Source organism: Podarcis muralis, chromosome 11, assembly GCF_964188315.1.
Source record: "Podarcis muralis chromosome 11, rPodMur119.hap1.1, whole genome shotgun sequence".
NCBI lineage: Eukaryota > Metazoa > Chordata > Lepidosauria > Squamata > Lacertidae > Podarcis > Podarcis muralis.
The window spans coordinates 45742713-45752558 of record NC_135665.1 but is presented as its reverse complement, the minus strand read 5'-3'; the positions used below and the strand labels follow the sequence as shown (position 1 = coordinate 45752558).

The window sequence follows — 9846 nt, the reverse complement described above, 5'->3', positions numbered from 1 at the left end:
GGATTTTATGTCCTTAACTTGACCAGTATTGGCTTGCATTAAGCATGTCTTTCAAAACTGCACATTTTTCGTAAGACATGCAGTTTGAAGCTATCAAGAGCTAAAGTTGAAAGTATGTAGCAGTGACGGCATAATGCTTTGGAATGTGGAAAAGTCATTTTAAAAATGTGTGGTGCTTTACGTTTCCTAAGGTCAATTCACGCATGCATGTTCATTACTAGATGTGATTTCAGTACATTAAGACATGGCTTGTGAAACACACATTGCAGATCAAGTGCTTCTCATAGTTTAACAGCCAATGCGTTGTCAGACTGGATAAACTGAGGTTCAAATACCTACTCAGCTATGAAGGACGCTGGTTGACCTTGAGCCATTCACTCTCTATCAACATACCTTTTTTATATTCATTGTTAACAAAGGTGCGTTTTGCATAATGCCAAGGTTGACTAGAGCCAAAGAGTAAACAACTAAAAGCCTGCAATCCCTGTTTATATTTTTATGTGTATTAGATCCCATATCAGTTCAGGGATGGCTAGTGAAAGGCTGAAACCTGTCCTGCAATATCTCAAAAGATTTCTTGCCTTGGGGGGGAGAAAGAGCTTATATAAGGTTACCAGATTTTTTGCAATGAATCCAGGGACACGTTAATTACCGTATTTTTCACTCTATAACACGCACCTGACCATAACACGCACGTAGTTTTTAGAGGAGGAAAATCCGTAGGCATGCCACCCATAGGCATTTCCTCCATAACACGCACAGACATTTCGCCTTACTTTCTAGGAGGAAAAAAAGTGAGCGTTATGGTGCAAAAAATACGGTAATTAATTAAATACTACATGTTCGGGACGTTGATGCTGCAGCGATGGCAGTGGCCAAGGGCCGACCACTGCCTTGACCTCAACCACCACATTTCCCCTTCCTCCGTGGCTTCTATCTCCTTTCTCCATGAGCCTGGGCAGCCCCTGAGTTGTTGGCTCTTCAGTGGTGGTGGTGGGGAAGCGGTGCACAGTAGGTCAGGCATGGAAGGCAGAGAAGGAGGGCCGAGAGTGGTGGCGGCAGTGAGGCTCAGGCAGCGCGATGCCTCCCTTCCCATCAGAGCAGCCCCAATCCCATTCCTATTTGCGTGCAAGCAAGAGGGGCAGGAATCCCTCAGCTGGGAAGGGAGGCTTCACACTGCCTTTCGGAGCAGCCCCATCCCAACTCTTACTTGCGTGCAAGCAGGAGAGGGCGGGGATCCCTCAGCTGGGAGGCTTCCCGTTGCCTAACTGAGAGATCCCTGCCCCCTCCTGCTTGCACACAAGCTCTGATAGGCAGCATGAAGCCTCCCATCACAGCTGAGAGATCCCCGCCCCACTCCTGCTTGCACGCAAGTAGGACTTGGGAGGCTGCTCCGATAGGCAGCATGTAGCCTCCCTTCACAGCTTAGTTGCTGGGGTCAGGGAAGGTGGAGGCAGCCCGGAAGCTGCATCTTAGGGCCCCTGCACCACCATCATATGGGGACTTGCGAGCAGCTCCTGAAGCCAGCCAGAGCCAACTGCTCCGGGCTGCTGAAACTACTGCTGCTGCATTTCCCGGGGACATCAGATGAAATCCGGGGACATTCCGAGGATGGAATTTGCCTGGGACTTATTCACAAATCCGGGAACTGTCCCTGGGAAACGGGGATGTCTGGTAACCCTAGGCTTATATTTTTGTCCCGTAAGCTTAGAAGTTAAGAATAGCTTCAGAATTTTGGTGACAGCACATGCTGTGGCTGTAGAGGAGAGATATGTTTTGTTGCAGCTGGGGCAGGTGAAGGTGTCCAGTTGTGCTGCGCCGGGTGCACCAAGGCATTTCTTCTCTCTGTGCTCCTCCCAGAGGTCATTTCTCCTCTTGTCTCCTCTGGGAGAGCTCTGAAACACCCGGCTCCTGCTTGTGGGCTACCCATTTGCTTCTGGTTGGCCTTTGTGAGAACAAGATGCAGGCCTTTGGTTTGATCCAGTGGGGCTTTTTTATGTAGGGAACAATCAATCAATCAATCAATCAATCAATCCTGTTGCCTTTGACACTTTTTTCTATCTCTAAAACCGACAATGCAATCCTGTGCAAGTTGAATCAGAACTAAATCCCATTGTGTTCAATGGCTTTTGCTCTCTTGAAAGTGTGCTTAGGACTGCAGGCTACATCTGTGTACAGCTATGTTAGAATAGCACCCTTATGTAGTTGACTGAATTTACATCGATTTATGTTTAAATTTAATAAATGCATAACTTGGGGGGGGGGTTAATAAAAAAAATCTGCATGAAACAGCATGCAGATCAAATCAGTAAAATACAAGGCAAATGCAATTTAAAGTATCTTTTAATACATGCCGTTCATAATACTTAGAAGAAAGTCCCCACAAAAACCAGAATAAACTAATTGTATTGTATGCAAGTCACCGTCAGTTGGAGCCGAGCCAGCCCTGTTTTTTTCCTCTTGGTCATCTTAGAACATGACAAAATGCTGGGAACAGAAATAAAGTTTATTTCTATCACCCTTTGAGGGGGGGGGATGCAAAGTATTTCAAATAATTATATGAGGGAATGTATGCCCCATTCCCCCCCCCCCGTAACCTTATTGTATTCCATGCTCAAGAACAAACTTGATTTCACCCCACCCGTCCCCAGACGTCCAGCTGAATTCTCATAGTAGACCAATTGAAGTTAATGGGCCTAAATCAGGTATATCCATTAATTCTAATGACTTTGCTCTGAGGAAAACTTAGTTGGATACAGTCATATGTCTTTACTTGCCTTCTCCAACTGGTGCCTTCTGACTGTTTTGGACTACAACTCCCAACAACCCCTGGGACTTGTAGTCACATCAACTGCAGGGCACCTGGTTGGGGAATACAGTGATACCTCTGGTTACAAACTTAATTCGTTCCGGAGGCCCGTTCTTAACCTGAGGTACCACTTTAGCTAATGGGGCCTCCTGCTGCCGCCACGCCACCAGCACATGATTTCTGTTCTCATCCTGGGGCAAAGTTCTTAACCCGAGGTACTACTTCCAGGTTAGCGGAGTTTGTAACCCGAAGTGTTTGTAATCTGAGGTACCACTGTACAGTCATACCTCGGATTACAGATGCTTCGGCTTGTGCGATTTCGGGTTGCATACCACGCCAAACTAGAAGTACCGGAACAGGTTACTTCCAGGTTTCAGCGCTTGCGCATGTGCAGAAGCACTAAATCACACTTTGCGCATGTGCAGACGCACCGAATCGCAACCCATGCATGCACAAACGCAGCGCTGTGGGTTGTGGGCGCTGTGGGTTGCAAACGTTCTTCCCACACGGATCACATTCGCAACCCAAGCGTCCACTGTACTGATCTAGTCAGCCATTTCTTTCCATGCAGCTTGTACAGTCATCTTCATTAGTGGTCAATAGCAGTCGCCAGGCTAGGTGGTGCTGGCAGTCGTGTCACTTTTCCTGCATCCACCACAGTCTCATATAAACGAAGGGGTAGCTTGCTTTAAGAGTACCAGAAACAGATCAGCAAGGCTCATCATCACTGACTATTTTTCTACCTCCCCATACTCTACTTTCCCACAGTGTATTCCTCCAAATATTTATCTCTGTTCCTGAGAATTGTAATGGAGAAGAAGGAGATGAAGCAGAGAACTTGAGGGAGGTACTGCAAGTTTAGGGGTTGGGAAGCATTTGGTGCTCTTATGGCTGCAAACACACTTTACATTTAAAGCACATGGTTTATTCTAAAAGATCCCTGGTAACTGCAGTTTGCCCCTTGCAGAACTACAATTCCCAGCACCATTATCAAACTACAGTTCCCAGGGTTCCATTGGGGGGTGCTATAAATGTATAGTGTGTACACAGTCTATAAAAATAAGCCCAATGCTCAACCCACCCCCTACACACACAAACACACACACACACACACACACACACACACTTTACTTGTTCTTCGAGGAAGCATAACAGTTAATAGCTACTTTGTGGGATCCGCTTCTTTTGTTAAATGTGTCCTGTTCTATTTGAAATGGTTTTATTACTTGTTTTATTGTTGTAACAGTTTTATCTCTTTTTATAAGTGCATATTACAGCATTGCAACTATGGTGAAGTGCAAGTAAGAAATTTTATAAATAAATAAACTTTGCCCTCCTAGAAATTGTCTAAGTGTTCTTTAAAACCATCAAGGCTGGTAGCAATCAGTACATCATGTATCAGCAACTTCTGTAAACCAAAACGACTTCTTTTTGTCTGCCCTTCTTCCACCAGTGGGTTTCACTGAATGGTCCTGGGTTCTAGCATTATGATAAAGGGGGTGGAAGAAGTCTCTCTTTTCTTTCTCTGCTCCACCTGTCTCCAACTGGTGGGTTGGGATCCACTAGTGAGTCACAACCTGATCAAAAGTGGGTCACAACATCGGCACTACATCCATGCAAATATATGGCAAAAGATTAAGAAAGGAGTCTTAATACAGGTTTGGATTACATGTAGGTTCTGGGTCTGAAAAAGATGAGCACTACTGGTCCGGACCATGCCTACTTTTATAATTCATATCTAAGGTATTAGGCACCAATCAAATCCTGTTTGGCCCTCTGCTACCTGCCTTGCCAAAGGAAGAAGTGCATTGTTTTGATAGTACAGTGGTACCTTGGGTTAAGTACTTAGTTAGTTCCAGAGGTCCATTCTTAACCTGAAACTGTTCTTAATCTGAAGCACCACTTTAGCTAATGGGGCCTCCCGCTGCTGCTGCGCCACTGGATCACGATTTCTGTTCTCATCCTAAAGCAAAGTTCTTAACCCAAGGTACTATTTCTTCTTTCGTACTATTTCTGGGTTAGTGGAGTCTGTAACCTGAAGCGTATGTAACCCGAAGCATATGTAACCCGAGGTACCACTGTAGTTTGAGTGTTGTTTACCTACCCAGATATGGATAAAGTGGTGGCAGTTAGCACACAGCAAGCAGCAATGTGAATTCATGGTATGTCTAAACATACACAATTTTAGTAGTGACCCAGCTCCAAAAGTGCTTTCATCACATTTTTAGTTGATGCACAAGCTTCTCCTCTGAGTTCTCTTCCGATTCTTCTCATTTGCAGCCAAAGGAACTGCAAATCCCTTTACACCTGACATCTTACATCAGCTAATTCTCACATTAACACTCTCCTATCAAGTGCAAGCTTCCTGCCATTTAAATTACCCACAAGACCCACAAATTAGTGCTGCTCCAAGCATTGTGGGAAATTTAAATGGCTCCCGGAGCAGCCTTCCAGTGCAGATCACAAGTGCACCAGGGATGTACCTAGGGGTTGCTGAGGTTGGTCCCTGCCAAGGTGCAGGCTCAGGGGAGCACTAAAATTGCACCTCTCCACTCTAACTCGAAGGTCGCCGGTGGTGCTGTGGGTTAAACCACAGAGCCTAGGACTTGCCAGTCAGAAGGTCGACAGTTCGAATCCCTGTGACGGGGTGAGCTCCCGTTGCTTGGTCCCTGCTCCTGCCAACCTAGCAGTTCGGAAGCACGGCAAAGTGCAAGTAGATAAATAGGTACCGCTCCGGCAGGAAGGTAAACGGTGTTTCCGTGCGCTGCTCTGGTTCACCAGAAGTGGCTTAGTCATGCTGGCCACATGACCCGGAAGCTGTACGCCGGCTCCCTCGGCCAATAAAGTGAGATAAGCGCCGCAACCCCACGAGTCGGCCACAACTGGACCTAATGGTCAGGGGTCCCTTTACCTTACTCTAACTCAGAGTGGCTAGGAGCCCATCTGCCCACCTGCTCCCTAGGCCACTCTTTCACTGCTCCAGGTGACTGGAGATGCACAGGCTTTTCTGTGCATGAGTGGAGCATCCAGTGGGGCTCCAAGAGTACAAAGACAGGGGCTGCCAATACAGCTCCTTGCCAAGGGCACCTAAGTACACCTCTGGCCACCACTGCTAGCAAGTCAAGGGGAGTGCAGCAATTTAGATAGGGTACTACCAGAAGGCTGTTTACTAGGGACCCACCTCAGCCCTTAGAGCCATCACTGCTTGGAGCTGCTCAGTGTAAGCAGAGTGGGGCCAGACCTAGCCATAAGAAATGCATGCACAGGAGATATTAATGGAGAGTGAGGCTCTACACACATTTTGTGGGCTGGATAGTGGTCTCGTAGATTAGGTGCATTACTAAGCAATGGAAGCTGGTCCTTTGGGCAAGTTGAACAACTGGCCCTCCTGCCTGCTTTTTTTTTCACTCATTCATTACAAGGAGCTCAAGGTGGCATACATGGTTTTTCCCTCCCCATTTTTATCACCACAACAACCCTGTGAGGTAGGCTAGGTTGAAAGACAGTGACTGTGCCCAAGGTCACCCAGTGTGTTTCATGCCTGAACAGGGATTTGAACCCTGGGCACTGTGGGTTCTAGGACTTGCTGATCAGAAGGTTGGCGGTTCGAATCCCCATGACGGGGTGAGCTCCCGTTGCTCGGTCCCTGCTCCTGCCAACCAAGCAGTTCGAAAGCACGTCAAAGTGCAAGTAGATAAATAGGTACCGCTCCAGCGGGAAGGTAAACAGCATTTCCATGCGCTGCTCTGGTTCACCAGAAGCGGCTTAGTCCTGCTGGCCACATGACCCGGAAACTGTACGCCGGCTCCCTTGGCCAGTAAAGCGAGATGAGCACCACAACCCCAGAGTCAGCCACGACTGGACCTAATGGTCAGTGGTCCCTTTACCTTTACCTCCCAGGCCCTCCTCCAGCACGCTAACCACTAAACTACCCTGGTTCTTACTTCTGGCCAGTCCAGAGCAGGTGCACTGCCTATCGACTTCTGCCTGCTTAGTCTCAGAGTTGCCTTTGTAGAGCTCCTCAGCAGGGAGAAAGACGGGGTGGGGGAATTAGACTCTGCTTGCCATGGGTTCTGACTTTGCCCACTGTTGGCTTCCCTGCTTCACGCCCTGCCTGTCCCGATGGGCACCAGCTACTGTTGGCGATCGGGGAAGCACACCAGGAGTTGGGTGTGGAAAAGCTGGTCTGCCGTCCTTTCTCCCCCTGGGTTCTCCCTCAACCCAAAGAAACGAAGGTTCCTCCTAGCAAAGGCACGTGCCGGCTGCGTTTGCGCTTTGCACAAGTTTCTGCCGCCCTGAAGCAGCAAAGCGATTCACGCCTGCGATATTGTCGCATACCGCACGCGTAGAGCACCTCGGCAGCGGTCCAGAGATCTGGAGCCGATCCTGCGCGCTTCTGAACATTCAAACATCGCCCAGTGCGCGGAGATTAGAGGGAACGCGCGTCTCCAGAGCGTCAGAGCGCGACCTAAGGTATTTCCTAATTGATTTCTACCTCGAAATTATAGAAAATTTCAAGCAAGCAAAGTCAGCCGCTTTCCTCCTTCCTTTCCCTTTCTGCACTTTTGTTCTCGTGGAGCATCATCAGCAGGCAGAGAGATCCGCGACGCGACGTTGCAAAAGAGACCCGAAGAGGACTTTTCGAACCTTGGAGGGAGAAGTTCGGATGCGTTCGCCAGAACGGTTCGCCAGTCCAAAGGCATTAAAAATGTCAGACTCGATCCGATATTCATAAAGTATACTGACCGTTGCCTAAATTGGGACTCTGAAGAGGGTAGGGTGGATTTCTGCGTCCAGTTGCGAATTTGTTCTATAAAGAATGACAAGTAAAGAAAGCACTTATTATGCCCAAAAGTTGTATATAGATAAATCTAGCCACACACACACACACACACACACACCTTTCTTTACCATTTTTTTCACCCCGAGCCGAAACACAGTTACCAGAAAGGAAGTCCAAGTGAGGCTGCAATCCTCCCTTACTTGGGAGTAAGTCCTACTGGATTCAATGGGACCTACTGTTACGTAGTCGTGCATAGGATTGCAGTGTAAATTGTTTAGGATGCCAGCTTCGATTTAAACGCAGTCCTGCTTCAGATTCAACACCGTTTGGTCCGCGACGAATATCAATCTAATCATCTGAAATGAACATATTTTAAAGGAGGAGGAGGAGATGGAGAATGACCCAGGAGGCAAAACAAATCTCTGGACAATTGTTGCCTGCAAAGCCCCTTTGAGAATCGTTTCCCTTCCTTGGTTTGGTTCCTGTCCCAGAGGCGCTGTTTACTCTTCCTTGAGTTCAGAATGAAATAGTTCGCTTTTCAAAAGAAATGAAATCTGTTTTCAAGCGCAACGTTCCTTCCCCTCGTCATCAGAGACTCGCCTACAAGTTGCAGACCTCTCGACGCGGAGAGAAAGAGAGGGTCTGGGGAAGAGAGAGGGTTAACCTGGCTTCTCCCCCCCCCCCCCCATGCGGAGACTCACACCAGGCGCGCGCGGACACACACTAGCACACACATACTCCCACCGCACACATACACAGAGCACGATTTAAAGAGAGAGCCGGAGAATCTATATTGGTCGGTTGCCCCCCCCCCCCACTTCGCCCATATAGGTGTAAAGCTGCACTCTTCCCTTTACTCTGGAGAGGCTTATCGGGCTTCGGTGGGACTACTTCTAAGTAAAGGACTTCTGGCTGTTCCCTCCCTCCGAGTCTCCCCTCCGCCATCCAGGAAGAAAGGCAGATGAGTTTCCAGCCGAGTCTCCGCGTTGCGCGTCGCTCAATTTTCTCCAGAGCCTTCTCTGTCATAAACAAGAAATCTTTTCATTTGCTCTAAATGTAATTCTCTTTCTCTCCCCCCCCCCCACCTCTTTTACCTTAACATTGACAGCGGCTGTGTTTTCCGTTCCGTTCCCTTTTTAAAATAAATAAATAAATAAATAGAAACCTCCTTTCCGCTGCGCCTTTTGGCAAACAGACAGATCGGTAGCAGAGGAAAAGGGGAGGTTTGAGGGAAAATCCCTGCCTTAGATGCCAAAAAAAGAAAAGACCTCCTTTTTTCCTTCCTCGCCCCAGTTTGGTGGGGCGGAGACAGGTCCTTGCACATCACTGAAGAAGCAGCCACCCACCCTCTCCAGTATTTAAACATACAGAAATAAAAAAAAAAAAAAGGAGGGAGGGGGGCAGAGAGGAAAATTAAAGCAGACAGGGTAATTTTCTAACAACGGGGATAGGCTGGAAAAGTCAGCAATAGTCTCCTGGCCGTATAATTCCCATCGAGGTTGGTTAAGCCAGAAAGAATGCAGACATTTCGGGGCAAGAAAAGGGGGGGATCACAAGGGATTTGCAGAGAAATAGCCCATCTATTCAAATCTTTTAACCCCCGTCGATTTTTATATTATGATCGGGCGTCTTATAAAAGTTATACGAGTTTCCCCCTTTCTTTGCTGCACATAAAAGCCTTCCATTCATGTGGCCCACGAGGGAACCTCATTAGTCTAGAGCGCTTAATTATGTTTGGAGAAACGGGAAGTAAAAGGCCACCAGGATTAGGCTGGGGTGCTCTGACATGACACCGGGCGGGGCGTTCCGCATTCGGGCACGAGGGGTCGCTGTTGCGATCGCGTCGGAGCGACGAGCAACCCCGCCGTCTCTCCGCTCGCTTCATCAGCATCGAATGCGCTCCGAGGGGATGCATATTGCTGGTGTGCCTACACACACTGCAAATGTCTAGAATAGGAATAGGGGTAGGAAAGGAGGATAGGAAAGGAGCAATCGAGAGCCATTTATACCAGGGGGTGTTCTGCAACTGATTAAAGGGCATGCGGACTGGAACCTTAAAAAAACACCCATGTAGAACCAATGTGTGAGGTGTATGTAGATATAGATACTGATTATTATTATTATTATTATTATTATTATTATTATTATTATTATTATTTAATTAATTAAGAATGGAATGAAAGAAAGAGTCGGTCACATGTCTGGAAACCAGTATTTAATGCAGTTTTATTAAAGGACGAAAATTTGTTAAGTC

General features: G+C 47.5%; 1 long non-coding RNA gene across 1 annotated transcript; it reads right to left on the bottom strand.

Moving 5' to 3' along the window:
• Nucleotides 1–990: 990 nt before the first annotated feature.
• On the bottom strand, nucleotides 991–8663 carry LOC144329225 (uncharacterized). The gene is made up of 2 exons (XR_013394707.1): nucleotides 7721–8663; nucleotides 991–7619 (listed from the first exon to the last, which is right to left on the bottom strand). It is a non-coding gene; the product is annotated as an uncharacterized LOC144329225 (long non-coding RNA).
• Nucleotides 8664–9846: the final 1183 nt, after the last annotated feature.